Consider the following 19,593-nt stretch of genomic DNA (forward strand, 5'->3'; position numbering starts at 1 on the left):
ACATATCAATTAGCAATCTGATTGTCAGCAGGGACAACCTAGGAAGAGCTGTGCCTGCTTCCGTCATCTCCATTTGTTGGCTCCTCCCCTCCCTTCCCCACTCCCATCACCTCCACCCTTCTAGGTCTCAAACCTAGGGTCCACAGCTCCCCACCCCAACCCAGATGCACCCCTCTCACTCTAACTAGGGTTCTGAAATAATTTCCACTGTTGATCTGCTAAGAATGTATGTTTGAAAAGTAACTGTAGCAATAACATGGAGCTTTAAAATGGTCCACTCCTCAAGGGGAACTGGATGCTGACAATCTGCTTGAGCACCTGACTGACAGTCCTAAGTAAACAAACATTTCCCAAAGAAAGAGATCTCCAAGAGAAGCTTGCTAATAGAAACGACGAGGCTAGAAAGCACATTATAGCTTAAAACTGCTTAGGAACGTCCATAACTGGTTATAGATGACAACACAACAAGCCTTCTCTGCTACATTAGCCTTTATTAGAAACTTCCCTTCCCTTCTAGGGAACTCCAACTCCCCTCTGTACGGATCATCTTTTTTGGCTGCTGTTCTGCTAGACAGAGTGCTACCTGTTCTTATGCGTGGTTGTAGAACAACAAGCAGCCCAGAGACCCCACAGTGAGCCTCAGCAAGATTTAATGAATGAATGTATTTTGATTTAGTCATAAAACTGTCTACCATGCACAGAATGAGTATCGTACATGGTAAAACAATCAGTACACCAAAAAGCTGCATTAAAGTAAAAATGGTCAAATAAAATAGCAAAATCCAAATGCAATGGAAGTTCCTCTTGGGCTAAGCAAAGACCCATAGACAAGACTAAATAAAATAGCAGGATTCCAATACCATAAAAGAACAAAGAGGAAATAATCAGCACAATTCCCAAAACACTAACATTGACTAAACCACCGGAAGATTGTAATAAGTACATTTAATATGCACCTTAAAAATCCATCAGTTAGGGGACTGAATGTTTGTATCCTCCCCCCCAAAAAAAATCATTTGCTGCAACCCTAACTCCCAGGGTGACTGTATTTGGAGATTAGGCTTTTAAGGAAGGAAGTAAGATTAAATGTGGTCCTAAGGATGGGGCCCTGGTTCAAGAGGATTAGTGCCCTTAGAAGAAAAGACAACAGAGAGCTTGCCCCTCCCCGCACTAACCCCAGGGCTTACAAAGAGGCCATGTGAGCACACAGAGAGATGGCAGCCACCTACAAGCCAAGAGAAGAGCCCTCAGAATGAAACCTACCTTGCCGGCACCTTGATCTGGACTTCTTAGCTTCCAGAACTGTGAGAAATAAATTTCTGTTGTTTAAGCCTCCCAGTCTGTGGTCTTTTATTATGGCAGGCCAAGCTGACTAACACATCACCTAATGATATTTTAAGTCCACCAAGGGTCAAACTAAGTCCTAAAATTTGAGCAAAGACCAGAGAAAGTTGGCCAGATTTTACTTCTACTGCTATTTGTAGAAAAGGGAGTTCTTTGAAGTCAACACTCAGGATGGGAACCATGACTACAAATCTGTGACACTGAGACCTCAGACAGATATTAGGATATTAATGCACTACTGCTCTTAAAGTGAAGTGAAATAACCAAGACAGTGGATGCAGAGAACCTGGGCTCAAATCCTGAATTCAGCACTCACCTAGCTGTGTGACTTTGGGCAAGTCAATTAACCTCTAATGCTTCCTCTGTAAAACAGGGTTAATACTCCCTACTCTGCTTTATTCTCTCTACACAACTATCCTGCAATGGGAGTAAAGAAGCACAGACTAGATCTTCAATAAATTTTAGTTCTTTGCACCCCTCTCACCCATACTGAACTGCTTCCAAAAGTAGAACAGTGGTCTAAATACAGCACATACTCAAATACTTATTGGCTCTTTTATTCATAGACATACAATTCAACAAATATGTAATGGACTCCTGCCAAAGGCTCAGTACTGTCCTAGAGTATGTGGGAGATACAAAGACAAGCTGAAGGAGCATTGGCACGCAGAAACTGACAACCAAAAGGAGAGGTACAATGAATGGACACCATAACAGAGGACAAAGCACCCTGGGTGCTCAGAAGAGAGAAGAGGTTAATTTGCACTCTTCATGAACAAGAAGACATTTGAGCTAGATCTTTAAGAATGTATAGGATATGAACAGAGAGGGCTGAAGGAAATCATTCAGATAAATAATTGATAAGAAAGGACCTGGATTCTGAGTGGTGGTGATGTTAATGGAAAGGAGGCCGTGCATGCCAGGGACTGTTTCAAAGTGAGAAATGACCAGGACGTGTGTGTGTCCACACTACGGTGGGGGATCAAGAGAAAGTAGAGGCAAAGAGGATACAGGAGGATTAAACAAGCACCTAGAGCACCTACATGTGCAGGTACTGGAGGGAGGGGTATTCCTTAAGATCCAGGAGACCACAGTCCAGTGAAGACATATCACAACACAGTGTACTGTGGATGGGCTGGTGACAAGGCAGTGTGATAAGCACAGTCACAGAGATGTGCCCAGGGATGTTACTCCAGGATTGGGTGGGATTTAGAATAAGGACCTTAATTCCTATCAGAATAGACTGGAAATAGAATTAGCATTAGAACAAAGCAGGGCCACTTTGGAAAGACTGAAAGAAGGGACAAACACAGAATTGGTGAGTAAGCTGCAGGAAATGTGGCAGCCAATCCCTGAAGGGAGGCCTGGCCACAGGCTATGGGTGATCAGTTTGCTCTAAAGAGATGAAAGCCTATTTCCTATCCTGGTCTGTTGACTCTGTCTCCTGACTCCACAACCCCCAAACAACCTCTTTTGGAAACAACATAGATCCTAACATGTTATAACTAAAACAGGACTTCAGTCCAATCCTCTCATTTTACAGATGAGGAAACTTAGGCTTAGAGCAAACTACGGGGGTTCCTGGGGTCCCAGTAACAGAGGAGGGCCTAAAAGCGAAGCTTCATTATTTGTTTTCAACCCCTCCCCCCACATCTCTTCTCTGGAACCCTCCCGTCATCAAGATGCCCTTTTGCTAGGTACCATCAAGCCTTCCCCACTCTCCCAATGGAAAACTCGAGGGCACTGCTCTCAACACTGACACTCACTCTGTGACGTCAGGCAAGTCCCCTTTCCTCCCTGACTGTTGATTCCTCATCTCTAAAAAATAAAGCTGCAATGGGTGTTCTCTAAAGCCCCATCCGGTGCTGGCAGTCCATTACTAGCACTGCTGCTACAATGGTTTTTCTGCAACCTAATTTCCACAGTTCTCTGCCAAAGACGCATAGATGGTATTTTCTGATTATTTATGAGGCTAGTGGAGCTACTAGCCAAAGTAGGAGAACATTGCCACAGAATAAAGTGATCTCGGCACTTCAGAGGATTTAAGGCCCACGCCCAGGTTTAACCCTATAGGTTAAGTAGTTCCAAGTGAAACATCTAAAGCAGGTGATGGGATCTCTCTTTCACTACTGTAGCCCCGGCTCCTTGAAGACCACCTGGTACACAGAAGGTACTCCATAAATATTTGTGGAATATACGTTGAAACTAACCTGCTCGCCATTCGCATTTTTTACTAATTATATCTAGATGTTCTACTATCTTAAATTTCTTCTTCTATAAAGGACTTCTCATAACAAAAATCATTTCCTGGCTTCTTCTTGTAAATACTGTTGTATGCCAAATTTTTTACAACATGATACAACAAATTTCTACAGCTATGATGCCTTCATGATTTCATTTGACGCAGAGGTAGGAACAGTCAAACATTACTGTCCCCGTGCACACCTGGCTGTGTACCTGCTCTCACACGTTCAGACCTGTCTACTCAGGATGGCCACTCACCTGCACCCTCTCTGTCTTCTATCTTTCCTTTAGGGGAGCTTCCAGTCTAAACCTAGCACTAAATTTGCTTCCTCCGGTGCTCTCCCTCCCCTTTCCCTTCGCCACCCACTCGAGGCAGCCAAGTAACTGGGAAGTGTTTATTTTTACCATCTGCTTCTGAGGGTGACTGTGAGCAGAACCAGCCTTGTGTTTAAGGCAAGAGCTCCCCCCTCCCTCACAGTTCCCTCTGTGAACCAGAGGCAGGTTCCTAAAGGTCCTGACCCCTTCCTTCCCCTCCCCCACTGCTCCTTCCTAATCCATCTCCCCACTCCCATCCCAGTCTCCCTAAAATTCCCTTGGAGTCATTATTATTATTATTATTTTTATTTTTTGCGATACACGGGCCTCTCACTGTTGTGGCCTCTCCCGTTGAGGAGCACAGGCTCCAGACGCGCAGGCTCAGCGGCCATGGTTCACGGGCCTAGCCGCTCCGCGGCATCTTCCCGGACCGGGGCACGAACCCGCGTCCCCTGCATCGGCAGGTGGACTCTCAACCACTGCGCCACCAGGGAAGCCCCCTTGGAGTCATTATTAAAGTACCCTCCACAGAAAGTGCTTTTACAATACAGAAAGTCCCCTTATGTAGGTGTTCCTGCTCCAGCCTGCTTCTTGTCTGTGAGGACTCTCTCCTCTAGGCCCACCACTTCAGCATCAACGGCTCTCAAGTCTCTGGGCCCGGACTTGTGGCACAGTGGTTAAGAATCCGCCTGCCAATGCGGGGGACACAAGTTCAAGCCCTGGTCTGAGAAGATCCCACATGCCGCAAAGCAACTAAGCCCGCGAGCCACAACTACTGAGCCTGCACGCCACAAATAAAAAATAATTTATTAAAAAAACCCAAAAAATCTCTGGGCCCAGGGTCTCAAGCATTTACCTTTTCCTGCAGCCCTCAGAATTACTCTGTACTGCAATCTATCCATACCCTTGAGGGGCTCCTCTATCTGAGCTCCTGAGGCACGGAACTACATTTTACTTGTATCTTGAGCACACAGTTGACTCTCGGTGTTTGTTCAAAAGAAAGTAGGGGTGTCAGGGAGAACCTCTCTCCAGCCCCATCTTCTCTCCTCAGCACCACACACATTTCCAATTGTCTCCTAGCCACCTCTATCTAGCTGTCCATTATGGGTACCTCAGAAACCTCCAAAAGCAAACGCATTATTCCTCTACCCCCAGACCTCCTGATTTCCGCCACATTAACTTGGCTCAAAGCAGAAACCTCAGCGTGCTCTTCAATCACATGGTACCACTCATCACATTTACCACTACTACATATTTTACCTCAATATCTCTTCTCTCTGCTCCCATCCTCATTGCCTATGTCCAAGGTAAGCCCTAGTCTCCCAAAATGATCTCCCAAACTTCCAGCTCCTCTTCCACACAGCCACCAGAGGGATCTTTCTTAAACACAGTGATGATGCCACAGTCCTGCGTGTAAACCTCTGACATTTCCCCCACTGCCCAAGCAATAAAGTCCAAACTGCTCACAAGGCATTCAAGGCCTTTCCAGATTTGGCCCCAATTACAGTGCCCCCTCTACCCCACCCCAAACCACCCTTTCCATGTATGTTTCAACCCGGCCAGACCAAACTCATCTTCATGCCCTTAAACCTACTGCGTTCTCATGCCTCTAGACATGGGGCCTCCTCTGGCTGGAATTCTTTACCCCAAGATCCACCAAGGGCTCATCTTTACCCCTTAAGTCCAACTCTCATGAAATTTTTGTGACGCCTTCCTCAACTAATACCCAGGCTATTATGTTTATTTTATTTATAACAGCTTCCTCCTAAAATGAGTTTGAGGCAGTTTACAAACTACGTACACACTGCAACTAGATTTTTTTTTAAGAGAGAGGATATCAGGGCAAAGACAAGACAGAGGTAAAAAAGATAGAAGTTAGGAATTTGTGTAGCATTCAAAACCTCTATGATAACGTCTCATCTTGTTAAATCTCGTTAAAGAGGTAGATTAGCCCTGAGTATTCTATCCAGAATGAACGAGTTACTCTTCTCTGAGCTCACTGCCAGTTGTATATGATTGTACTTCCCATATTTTCTGTGATTTGCTCATTGTGTCCATCTCCCTCACTAGGCTGGGAAATTCCTAAGGGAAACACATAATTTCTGACTCATCTCTCTCCCAGGCATGAAGCATATGACTCAGCATAAGACTGGTGCTCAGCAGACAAGAATTAAACAACTGTCACCATGGACAGGGAAAAAGGTCCTAGTGCTTGTTGAGCTCCCTACCAGGCATTTGAAAAAACATTCTTTAATCCTCACCAAAAAATTACATGGCGGAGAAATAGCAGACCTAGGATTCGAACCTCCCACTGTCTGTCTCTCCAAAGCAGCTGCTCTTCTTTACTAGGCACACGGCTCCCTACTTTCACCATCACTATGTGCCCAAACACCCCCTCCTTCAAGTCCTGGTTTTAAAACAACCCTTCTCTAAGAAGCCTTTCCTGCTCACTCAGGAGAAAAGTCAGCCCGAGTTCAGCCCCGACCTTAAACAACACTCAAGTAAGACACGGTCACAGTCGGGAGAGGAAGGGGTGCCTTCTGGGTAGCCGAGCACTAGCGGGCCGGGTGGGTGTTCTTCAGATGGTGTTGTGGGTCCTCAGCTCTCCTTCTACCCCCTGCCCCTGGGTGCAATGCCTGGCCCTTCCTGCCTTTCTCTTCCTTGTTCAGGGTCCAAAGCCTTCCAGTTCTCCCCATTTCAAACTGAACCCCAAAATAATCTCCTCAGGCCCATTGCTTCTCTAACCAAGGGAACTGTATTCAAACACACTCCTTCATTACATCAGTTCTGTCTTTGTACTGATATTTGAAGCACCTTACCAATCTTCAGGGTTGTTGAGCATCCCAATCGCCTCAAACATAGTAAAAGAATTTCAAGAATCATGAGAAGCGACCATGACATTTTAGGAGGCCTGGCTCTCAACGCATCTGAATACTTTTGGGGTGTCCTGGGAATAATAAGAGACAATTCACTGATCTCACCCCAGGATCCCTCCCCCTCTCTCCTCCCAGACAGGATGCCTGGTCTCTAAGGGCAGGATGGAATCCTGGTCCAGAAAACTGCTGGGGTGGTAGACGCTGGTCCCTTCCTCCATATCCTCTTCCAGAGCTTCAGAATCCTCCCTTCTCCTCCCCGTCCACCCCTTGTCTCTCTGGCCCCAAACTCCCCTAGCAGTCCTCAGTCCTAACTCAGGAACTATGTTTTTGAATTCAACAATTTCCTTGGTAACACAATTGACTTATCTGACATACTAAAATGCACACGCCTGGCCCTGATATTATCCTACCTCCCGGTTTTAAATGTGTAACAAATATATCCTATAACCACTCTCCTGACACTGCAGGAACATCTGTGATCTTAAATGTTACCATACCTAAGTCACCCAATCTCCTGAATCAGAATAAGGAGACTAAATAATCTTCTCTATTTCCTACTCCTAAATAAAAATTACTCGTGCAATTTATAGTAGCTACATCACAGCGCCAGTGTGATGACTTAATTAGATAACTCATGCCAACTGTTTGGTACCTAGGGCCTGGTATATAGAAAGTGCTCAATATTTAGCTATGATCATTTACGTACATTATCTCTCACAATAGCACCTGGGGATAGGCATTAAACGACGCACTCCCCTGCCACCATCCCTCCCCCCATCTCACCCCCATTTACAGAAGCAGGAGCCAAGGCTCAGAGCAAAGGAGATTTCCCAAGGTCAGGAGGGCACCGATGTGATGTTCGGCCCTCAGCCTCTGGGTGAGAGACCCCTCCCATTACACCCCTGTAAGGGACACAAGGGGTCTTAAAGGAGACGAGTATGGAAAAGCGCGAGCACAGTGCCCGGCATACAGTGGGGACCCCGGGATGGGGAGACCCCGGCACTGCGAGTCATCTGGATTCCTCCCAAGCGGCTCCTCCACTCCCGGAGTCCAGAGTCCCCCGACCCCGGGTGCGACGCTGAATCTCCCCGAGGTCCGCGCCGTGGGGCTTTGTACGCCGCAGGCCGGCCCCACTCACCGAGTCCCATCGCGGCGCGCGGAGGTGGCAGCCGGGCCTGCGGGGCAGGGGTCGTGGCGCCTGGGCCGGAAGCCCGCCCTGCCGGCCGCGCGGCCCCCGCACGTCTGGCCCGAGCCTCCCGCCTGACCCTCGCCCGCGTCCCCGCGTCGCTGCGGCCCGCCCGGCGGGCCAGCGTCCTACCTGCAGCGGCGGCGCAGCGGCCACGGCGATCGGGGGAGGGGCCGGCGGGATGCGAGCGCGGGCGGCCTCGGCTCCTCTCGCAGGCTGGGCGGCCGGGAGGGCCGCGGGCTCCGGAGCGCCGGGCGGCGGCGGCGCGCCCCCGGCCGGTCAGGCCCCACCACGCGCGCAGCGGCCACAAAGCCCGGGAGCCGCCGCCCCCTCGCGGGCCGCCCGCCGCCTGCGGGTCCGCAGGCGCCGAGGAGGGCGGGAGCGCGGCCCCGCGCAGTCCCCACCTCCCCAAGCCCTGGTGGGCGGCCTCCCCCGAGGTTCGGGGCGGGGCGCAGGGGGTCCTCCGCCTACCCACCCCTCTCCCTCCTGGCTGACATTCTTGTGGTGAGTTCCCTCTTCCCACCTTTGCGGACGAGCTCCTGAAGGACTTGAAAAACTGTTTCAGTTCCATGAACAACAAAAGAATGTATTTGTCGCAAGGTATTTGGCGGCCATGGACGCGAAATAGCCCAGTCCAAACCCCCTATCTGAGAAAGGCCCCTTTTCCTTCGGGACACCCTGCTACTTGAGTAGACAACGCTCCTTGGCTGGGTTCATCACGGAGTTGTGTTTTGTTTTGTTTTTTTAATTTGCGGGATGTCTCCCCCTAGGCTGCGCACCTCGAGGGCAGAGACGACCCTCAGCACCCCAGGACCTGGTTCAGACACTGTGCGCTGAGTACGTGGGAATTTGTGCGCGGATGAATGAATGCACGACAGATGCCACTCTAGGACAAGGCACCTTTTATAGTGCCTCCACAAGGATGGGGGCTAGGTGTTTCTTTTGCCCTGTATCCATTGGGAAGATTCCAAGCTCAGAAGGGCACAGAGGGCTGCTGAACTTTCTGTTGTTCTAATCGAAGTGAAATTCACATAACATAAAAATAACCACTTTAAAGTCAACAACCCAGTGGCGTTTATTACATTCAAAATGTTAAGCAACCACATCATCTCTACTTGTGAAACATTTATCACCCCAAAAGGAAACCCCCTCCCCATTAAGCAGTCACTCTCTATCCCCGCCCCTCCCCAACCAGGGGTAACCACTAATTTATTTTCTGTCTCTCTGGATTTGGCCATTCTAGACATTTCATATCAATGGAATCATACAATATGTAGTCTTTTGTGTCTGGCTTCTTTCACTTAGCATGATGTTTTCAAGGTTCATCCAGGTTGTAGCATGTCAGTACCTCATTCCTTTTCATGGCTAAATAATTGTATGTATACCACAGTGCGTTTGTACATGTATCCATTGATGGATATTTGTGTTATTTCCACCCTTTGACTACTGTGATAGTGCTGCGCTGAACATGCCTGTAAACGTATTTGTGTATCTGTTTTCAGTTCTTTGGGGTATATACCTAGGAGTGGGCTTGCTGGGTCATATGGTAATTCTATGTTTAACTTTTCGAGGAACTGCCAAAAAGATTTTCCATAGTGGCTAAATGAATGATTTTACATTCCCATCAGCAATGTATGAGGGTTCCAAATTCTCCAGCACCTCACCAACACTCGCTATTTTTTCATTTTGTAAAAATGTCTTGATTATATGTGAGGCTACTGCCACCCTCCCAGCTCCCATGACCCACAGACCCACTTGGCTGAGAGGCTGAGAGGCTGAGCCAGGTCTGTTGACTACAAAGAAACACCCAAACACTTCTAGGGGTCAGAAGCACCAATAAAAATAAAGACCCTTACTATAACCTAGAGTTATACTGCTCCTTGTTCATTATTTTGACAATAATTTGTCTGGTGTCCAAGAAGCTTTGAAATTGTCCAGAGAACTCGGAAACTAAGACCATCCCGAGAGAGTTACTATTGGCAAACTTTATGACACTCACCTCACTGGAACCCAAGGCAGTACACCATTTCCACTTCGAGTTTTCCACCCTAGTGCCATGTTAGATGTCTATGAAGATTTCCTTCCAAAATGAGGATACAGCCAAGGGAAAACTACTGGGGTGTGAAAAGAGTCAATTCAGATTGGAAATTTGATTGACAGGTGGTACAGTGAGGGAAAAGAAAGCAATGAATTTAACAGACAGACAGGGGCCTGAATCCTGACTTTACTGCTTATAGTTTGTGAACAAAGTTAACCACTTAGAATCTCAGATTTTTCATTTCTAAGGTGAGAACAATGATACTTACCTGGCAGGGTGATGAAAGCTTCTAGTCTTGACTTTAATACATGATTAATATCATTATTATTACTGCATGTTGTCAGTATTGTTATTATTGTTTAAAATAATGACGATTGACATGAGCCACATGCAGAAATCCTGCTAAGGAAACAGAAACTCCTATCTAATCATGTGTCTCCTCCTCAAATCAAGAGAGTAAACTAGTGAGAGGCCCGTGCACCGCGATGAAGAGTGGCCCCCACTTGCTGCAACTAGAGAAAGCCCTCGCACAGAAACGAAGACCCAGCACAGCCATAAATAAATAAATAAATAAATAAATAAATAAAAGAGAGTAAACTATCTCCAAAACTAATGTGACAAGGGCATCTCGTAATGTGTGTAATGTAGTCACTGCCCTCCCAGCTCTCTCCTTGTTCCCTTATTTCCCTCCTTGTTCCCTGCCCTTGGACAAGCTTCTTAACCCTCCTGAGTCTTATCTGTAAAGTGACGTAACAATACGTACTTAACAGGGTTGTTTGAGGATTCAGTAAGGTATTTATAAAAGGCTTAGTACAGTGCAAGTTACATAGAAAACACTCAATAAATGTTATCTATTATTATTAATAATAAAGTTGCTATAACTTCTCTGTAGAAAGAGTCAATAGAAGGGTGGAGCCTACACAGAGTCTAATAAAAGGAAGCCTTTCAAGAGAACCCATCTGTGTGACTTGTCCCTTCCTCAAGAGCAGGAGGGCCATTCCAGTGATGGAGGTGAGTGATGCATTGCACCCTGATAGCTTGTTGAGAATAACTCTGAAAACAGTTTCTCCTTTGTTCAGATCCAGTCTCACCAAGCAGACTTGACATAGGAGTTGGTTGTTACATAAGTTTTCTTGAGGGAGAGAAAATGCACTGATCATCCAACCTGAATACTCCACAGTTTTGAGAAAGTACAGTTCTCTTAATACATTGAGGTTTAGTTTATCCAACCATTTTGACTGCTCAGATCCAGAATCCCTAAAATTGAATTAAGTATGGACATTAGAGACAACTTTCATCAGGCTTTCTTAGTGGCAAGGAAGAGATTCATTCTTTACAACTTTTTTTTTTTTTTTTGCGGTATGCGGGCCTCTCACTGTTGTGGCCTCTCCTGCTGCGGAGCACAGGCTCTGGACGCGCAGGCTCAGCGGCCATGGCTCACGGGCCCAGCCGCTCCGCGGCATATGGGATCTTCCCGGACCGGGGCATGAACCCGTGTCCCCTGCATCAGCAGGCGGACTCTCAACCACTGCGCCACCAGGGAAGCCCTGGAAGAGATTCATTCAAACTCACTACAGTGAAAGGTGTTTATTGAATTTTAGGTGAATTTGAAATACAGGAACAACCCAAGTTATGTAGGACCTCACAGAAACCTAAGAGCCACTAAGAACCAATTTTTCTCTCTCTCATTTGAGGTCAGTGTGTCTTTCTATGTCTCTGCCTCTGACTTTCTTTGTTTCTCCGTCTCCCTCTTTGTCCTGTTACACCTTTGTCTCTCTCTGGATATATGCTCCTTCTTCCCTACCTCTCAGCGTGCTCCCTCTGCATACGCACCTGCACCTGGCCATCATGGACTCCCCAGCCTAGGGTAGAAACCTCCTGCTCGCCTCTTGGTTCATACTTACCCACACAAAAAAATGTGATTGGCCCAGCTCATCACTGCAAGATACGATGCAGGCTGGCAGCCTATGAATTGATTGCTTTTGGACTAGAAGTCCACTTTAACTCAATCAGCTGTTATGAGATGGAAGGGAGGTATCATCTGGTACAAAAATAACCACCCCACACAGCAGAGACTGGGAGTAGGGGTATTCACCAGAAGCTGGCATGCGTGGGTAGATGCACTGAAATCATTCTATTAATATGACCATACTTTCTGAACCAAATGTCAGAATAAATAGTATAAAAAGTATTTGCAAGGACTTCCCTGGTGGTCCAGTGGTTAAGATTCCACTCTTCCACTACAGCGGGCATGGGTTCCATCCCTGGTCTAGGAACTAAGATCCCTCATGCTGTGTATTGTGGCCAAAAAAAAAAAAGTATTTGCAATCCACTCTCTAATGGTAGAGACAGTCTGAGGTATAGTTCAAATACTGAAATCTCAGAATTTCTGAAGCATTTGGATAGCTAATGACAACAGACCAAGACTTTTGAAATTGAGACTTTCCTGAAAAATCTTAGTCACCGTAAGATGGTGAATGATCTTATAAAGCAGAATACCTACATCACAGAATTGTTGAGAGGATTAAATGAGTTACATATATAAATCACTTTAGTAGTTCCTATATAAATGTTATTATCACATAACAGAAGACTGGATAGCCCTTAATCTATGGTGACCCCACCAAGATACAGCTATCCTGTTAAGCAATCTCTGGCTGCTAGACAATCTGCCTCTTTGCACATTTCTCTTCAAACATAACATCAAACACCAGACAAGCAGGAGGATAGTTTTTAGGAAGTTTCAGAGGCTGGCAGTGATGCTTACCACTAAGTACATAGAGTTTATTTTTTTGTTTTGGGGTTTTTTTTTTGCGGTACGCGGACCTCTCACTGTTGTGGCCTCTCCCGTTGCGGAGCACAGGCTCCGGACGTGCAGACTCAGCGGCCATGGCTCATGGGCCTAGCCGCTCCGCGGCATGTGGGATCTTCCTGGACCAGGGCACGAACCCGTGTCCCCTGCATCGGCAGGCGGACTCTCAACCACTGCGCCGCCAGGGAAGCCCTAGAGTTGATTTTTTTATCTGAACATCCCCTTCCCTAAATTGGAGAAGGGCAGACTATTCTTCAGATGGCTAGATAGATCCAAATATCTTTTGTAAGACATGGGCATGGAGAAAAACAAAAATGCCTCAACGTACAGGATCCAGCTGTCCAGGGAAGGAATGAGGGGTGAGGAGCTGGGAGTGCTGAACAAGAGCGTACAGGTGGAGTCGTTAGGAGACCAAAAGCTACTGCTGAGGGAGCAACCTAGAAGAGTGCCAGGTCAGAAAATGATGGGCTATCAGGGCCAGAATGAAATCCAGGCTGCTTGAAAATTCCAGAACTCATGGGTTTCAAATGCCTATACTCTACCTTTCCATGAGACCCACCCTGTCTATTTTAAAGTGGCTAGATTTGCAAGCTACTGGCCACTGGTACTGCTGGTGCCACGGCAATTTGATGTTGAGGCGGTTTTGGTGAACACGCTATCAGTATCTAGGTTTATTAGTTACTCGCTGTGGTGTAACCAGTTACCAGAATTGAGAGGCTGAAACCAATGAACATGTATTATCTCGCAGTTTCTGTGGGTCAGGAAGCAGCTTATCTAAACAGTTCTGCCCTGGGGTCTCTTACAAGGTCACAGTCACGATGTCAGCTGGGGCAAGAGGCAGGTTCCAGTTTGTCCTCGAGTGTCCCAGTGTTCTTTGTGGGCCCAAATTTGCCCTGGAAGGTTCTAGTTTGTCCTTGATCTTGTCCACATCCAGCTTTCCTTCCCAACTGCCAATCTGGCTGACCTACAGCAACTTCAGGCTAACACTAAACTCGAGGCAACAGCAGCCTACATAGACTGTTCCACCAGCTGCGACAGTTGCATGAGGTCTAACCCCTTTTAAATGTCTGAAGACACTGCTACAAGCCTGTGTTACTTTTCATAGAGCTGCTTGAAACTGTTCTACATTTCTTTTTTTTTTTAAGATTTATTTATTATTTATTTATTTTTTGGCTGTGTTGGGTCTTAGTTGTGCCATGTGGGCGCCTGGCAGCGTGCAGGCTTCTCTCTAGTTGTGGGAGGCGGGTTTTCTCTTCTCTAGTTGTGGCGCGCAAGCTCCAGGGTGTGTGAGCTCTGTAGTTGCAGCATGTGGGTTCCAGAGCACGTGGGCTCTGTAGTTTGCGGCATGCAGTCTCTCTAGTTGAGGCACATGGGCTCAGTAGTTGTGGTGCACGGGCTTAGTTGCCCCGTAGCATGTGGGATCTTAATTCCCTGACCAGGGATCAAACCCGTGTCCCCTGCATTGTAAGGCGTATTCTTTACCACTGGACCACGAGGGAAGTCCCTGTTCTACATTTCTAGACCTACCTTGCTACTAATAGGCTGTGAAATCTTGGGGAAGAGGTTTAGTGTCTGAAAAATGAAGAGTTTGGTTTAGATCCCTAATTGTAGCTTCAATATTAGTTGCTACTACTCTCTTTTTTTCACTATCAAATTTCTAACTCAACAATTCCACTTCTAGGTCCTCTCCTAGAAAAACATTTGCCTGTGATTACAAAGAGGCATGTTCATTGCAGCTTTGATAATGGAAAATAAAGTAAGGTATAGGGAGGAGATGAAGGAAGAGAGATGGAGAGGAAGAGGGAGAGGGATAGGGAGAGGGGGAGGGAAAGAAAGAAAGAAAGGAGGGAGGGAAGGAAGGGAGGGAGGGAGGGGAGGAAGGGAGGGAAGGAGGGGAGGAAGGGAGGGAGGGAGGGGACTTCCCCAGTGGTCCAGTGGTTAAGACTGTGCTTCCACTGCAGGGGGCTGGGGCTCGGGGAACTGTGATCCCACATGCCCCGCGGTGCAGCCAAAAATGCAAAAAAAAAAAAAAAAAAAAAAAAAGAGGAGGAGGGGAAGGGAGAGAAGGGAAAAATCACTGGAAGCAACCCAAAAGTCCATCAATAGGGAATAATTCAATAAACTATGGTACTTCATAGGACTGACAAAGCAGTGTATGATGTGTTTGTTTGCTTATTTTTCTTTTGTTTTATTTTACGCAGCCATTTTGACTCCACAGTTTTAGACCTGGTCAACATTTTAGTCCTGGGCATATTCTCACCAAGGACATTTTGATCCAACAAAGAGTTAGCTTGCTCTTAACTCTACTCTAAGTATGAGTAGTTAGTATTAGTATGGGCAAAGCTAAAAAAGCAATAAGTCAATGAAAGATGACAAGGAAATATTATTCTTCTGGAGTATCTGAAAGGATTTGCTTACAACATTCTCATAAATTAATCAGTAATTAAGTATAAGATGTCAGTATTTTGTCCAATTCATAATAAATATTTCTGGCAGAAATAATTAATACAAAATAAAATTGACAAAGGCTAAAACTGCATGTGGCAAATGTCAGATCTGCTAACCTTGACTTGGGAAAACAGGACTTGCTAGAAACACTGTTCACAAACTAGTACTCAAAATGGCAGAAAAGCTAATCAATTAAATTTAAAATAGAAAATTTTCATAGAAAAGAATTGATCCTATTAATTCTATTAATTATAATTTCAGTAAAATAGAAATGTAAAAATTTGGAAATCATTTAACTGTGCTCACTGGCCAAGGAATTAAATGAGTGTAATAGAATTGACTCCAGAATATATATTCTCAACAAAAATTTGTGAATGATTGTATAATTCCGACTGATATTCTTATGTTCTTAAACTTGTGTTCAAAATGTCCTTGAGTCAAAAATAGCAGAGTCAAAATCCTGGTGTTAAAAAAGTCCTGTTTCTCTCTACAGGCTCTATGCTCTCGCATTTCTTCTTAGTTCTTAGAGTTAATTCTTACAGCCAGTGGTTTGAGAACCACTTCTGTAGCCAGATAAGAAAGGAGGGTCCAGTGCATACCAATTAAAATCCCCAAAGCATTTTCATGGAATTTGACAAGTTGATTCTAAAATTCATCTGCAAGAGAAAATGTTCAAGAATAGTGAAGAAAGTTTTATTTTACTTTTTTGATCAGAGATGGGACTTGTCTTACCAGATAACAAAATATTCTATAAACTCATATAAATTAAACCTGCATGTTGCTATACAGGAATAGATAACTAAATCCAATGACTAAAATAAAGCTCAAACATATTCTTGGACATGTGGGAATATCATATGTATAAACTATATGGAAAGGATTGATTAGTCCACAAATGGGGTTGAGATACTTAGCTATCCATTTACAAAGAAATAACATTTCTACTCTACATCATATTTTTAAAATTCCAGATGAATTTTAAAGCTACATGTAAAAGAAAATTGTACAAGTATTAAAATAATATATAGAGGGCTTCCCTGGTGGCGCAGTGGTTAAGAATCCGCCTGCCAATGCAGGGGACACGGGTTCAAGCCCTGGTCCTGGAAGATCCCACATGCCGCGGAGCAACTAAGCCCATGCGCCACAACTACTGAGCCTGTGCTCTAGAGCCCCCGTGCTAAGAGCCCATGCTTGGCAACAAGAGAAGCCACCGAAATAAGAAGCCCATGCACCGCAATGAAGAGTAGCCCCCGCTCACTGCAACTAGAGAAAGTCCGCATGCAGCAATGAAGATCCAACACAGCCAAAAATAAATTTTAAAAAATAATAATATACAGATCTTGTTCGTTTCGTCAAAAACGATAATACTTTCCTATATAAGATACAAAAAGCAAAGCTATACAAGGCACGATTGATACATTTAACTAGAGAATTCTACACTCAGAATGCCCAGATCTTAGATTCTAATACCATTCTCCAATAAAAGGAACCAGGGTTCCTTGGAGAAATGGTTGGTTCTATTAATAGGGTAGGAAATATACAAGATGAGTCTGGAAAATTTTGTAGTGCCAGAAGATAAAGAAGAGCTAAACTACATACATACACACTCACACACACACACACACACATACACATTCACACACAGTTATGGGGATGTGTCAAAGAGACACAGGAGCCAATTGAAAAATCACCATTGGCCATAGTTGTAACAATTTGAGCAATAATATAAATAAAGTAGTATTGAATTAGAACCCAAAGTATAAAATAAATATCATAAGTCCATACATATATGATTGAATAAATAAGTAAATAAGGGAGAATAGATAAATCTGCCACGCCAAAGAATTCCAGCATAACTCCCCATTCCTTAAGTGTGGGCTGTGCATAGTGACTCTTCCAATAAGTACAGTATGTAAAGGGAGAAAAGGAAGAGTAACTTTATAGTGAATAAACCAAACAAACACTACCTCAGCCAGCTGATCAAGATTAATATCAATAGTGATAAGTCATGTTGATAGGTTTGAAATGAGGTGATAAGAAGGGCACTTTACCTCTGTGGTTTTCCTCCCCCAAACCCAAAACTCCAGTCTAATGATGAGAAAAACACCAGGTAAATCCCAACTGGGGGACAGAATACCTAACTAGTACTCCTTAAAATGACAAGGACATCAAAAACAAGGAAAGTCTGGAAACCTTTACAGCCAAGAGGATCATAAGGGGACATGACGACTAAATATAATAATGTGCTATTGTGGATGGGACCCTGCAATAGAAAAAGGACATTAGGCAAAAACTAAAGAAATCTGAATACAGTATAAGCTTTAGTTAATAATAATGTATCAGTGTTGGTTCATTAATTGTGACAAAGTTTCCATACTTAAGTGAGATGTTAACAATACGAGAAACAGAGTGTGGAGGTATATAGCAACGCTGTACTATCTTTAGTTCACTGTGACCTTGACAAATGTTTTTTTAATAAATTTATTTGGCTGTGTTGGGTCTTCATTGTTGAACATGGGCTTTCTCTAGTTGCAGCAAGCAGGGGCTACTCTTCGTTGTGGTGCGCTGGCTTCTCATTGCGGTGTCTTCTCTTGTTGTGGAGCACAGGCTCTAGGTGCATGGGCTTCAGTAGTTGTGGCACGCAGGCTCAGTAGCTGTGGCTCACGGGCTCTAGTGCACAGGCTCAGTGGTTGTGGTGCACAGGCTTAGCTGCTCCGTGGCATGTGGGATCTTCCCGGACCAGGGATCGAACCTGTGTCCCCTGCATTGGCAGGCGGATTCTCAACCACTGCGTCACCAGGGAAGTCCCAACCTTGACAATTTTGAGGAGTATCAGTCAGGTATCTTATAGGATGCTCCTCAGTTTTTCCCAGTATTAGACTGGAGTTATGGATTTGGGGGGAGGACAGTAGCTATTAGAATTTTTAAATATGAAATTCTAGGAATCTTGAGAAATACTATTTGCACATATGGAAAAAAAGGCATGAAAAGCGGTTTACTGAAGCATTATTGGAAAAAAAAAGTGAAAACTTAACACCTATTGATAAGAAAATGATTAAACTACGGAATAGTCATAGTGTAGTACATCATATTTCATTGACTTCAGGATGTCATAATTATAGACATCATTATTTTATGTATCATTGAAAAAGAAAAATGCTCCTAATAAAACTATGACACAGGGACTTCCCTGGTGGCACAGTGGTTAAGAATCCACCTGCCAATGCAGGGGACACAGGTTCAAGCCTTGGTCCTCGAAGATCCCACAGCCCGCATAGCAACTAAGCCCGTGTGCCACAACTACTGAGCCTGCGCTCTAGAGCCCGCGAGACACAACTACTGAGCCCAAATGCCACAACTACTGAAGACCGCACGCCTAGAGCCCGTGCTCCACAGCAGAGTAGCCACCATAATGAGAAGCCCGCACGCTGCGACGAAGAGTAGCTCCCGTTCGCTGCAACTAGAGAAAGCCCGCGCACAGCAACGAAGCCCCAATGCAGCCAAAAATAAATAAATAAAATAAATTTTTAAAAATAAACAAATAAAGCTTTCTTATCATTTATAATTTTTATTTTATACTTATTCAGAAGGCCACGTGAAACTTAAGACATGGATTTTTAACTCCATATCATCCTCATGCATACATTAAAATGAAAGTATTAATCAAATAAATTGATTAAAGTATATATAAATCTTCTTCTCAGAGTCTGAACCATCTGAATCATGTTTAGACTCAGGATCATCAATATTCCAGGCTGCTAACATCCATTCTGCAAGTTTTGAAGCATCTGCAGCAGGTGATGACAGCTACATCACTACTGCTGCCTAGCTGACAGCAATTGTAAGATGCATACTAATTTTAGAGATAATAACATGTGAATGAAAAAGTGAGCCTTAGAATAATGAAACGAGGGTATTGTGCAGCAGCTAAAGCAACCAAGGAAGTTTCACACAGACCACCGTGGAAAGTTCTAATTCATTCATATCGCCAAGGAAAACTAGCAAGTTGCAAAACATATATAGTGTGAGTTCATTTATGGAAACTCTATATTTCTGTGGCAGACACTGAAAATTCGGTTACCCAAAAGATATTTACAACTTGCTTTTACTGTGCCATTCTATAGTTTAGATACTTGAAAAGTAAATTACTTCTCTAGACTCCCTTGTTGATAGAGGGGTCATGTGATACAGTATGGCCAGTGACTTGTAGGCAGACGACGTTCTGGTAGGCTTCCTTTCTTTTTTTTTTTTTTTTTTTTTTTGCGGTAAGCGGGCCTCTCACTGTTGTGGCCTCTCCCGTTGCGGAGCACAGGCTCCGGACACGCAGACT

General features: G+C 44.8%; 1 protein-coding gene across 5 annotated transcripts in view; it reads right to left on the reverse strand.

The window, feature by feature from the left end:
• Nucleotides 1-19,593, reverse strand: part of MSANTD3 (Myb/SANT DNA binding domain containing 3) — a 108,474-nt gene that overhangs the window by 19,072 nt on the left and 69,809 nt on the right. The window contains exon 1 of one of the 5 annotated variants that reach the window (XM_060300694.2): nt 8,489-8,567. The exons of 2 other annotated variants lie outside the window; for them this stretch is intronic. The gene's annotated coding sequence lies outside the window, so the exon portion shown is untranslated. Of the gene's footprint in view, nt 1-7,917; nt 8,033-8,097; nt 8,226-8,488; nt 8,568-19,593 lie in introns of those variants that run through there. 2 more of the 5 variants (XM_030829856.2, XM_060300693.1) reach the window with 2 other exon arrangements.

This window comes from Globicephala melas, chromosome 6 (genome assembly GCF_963455315.2).
Source record: "Globicephala melas chromosome 6, mGloMel1.2, whole genome shotgun sequence".
NCBI lineage: Eukaryota > Metazoa > Chordata > Mammalia > Artiodactyla > Delphinidae > Globicephala > Globicephala melas.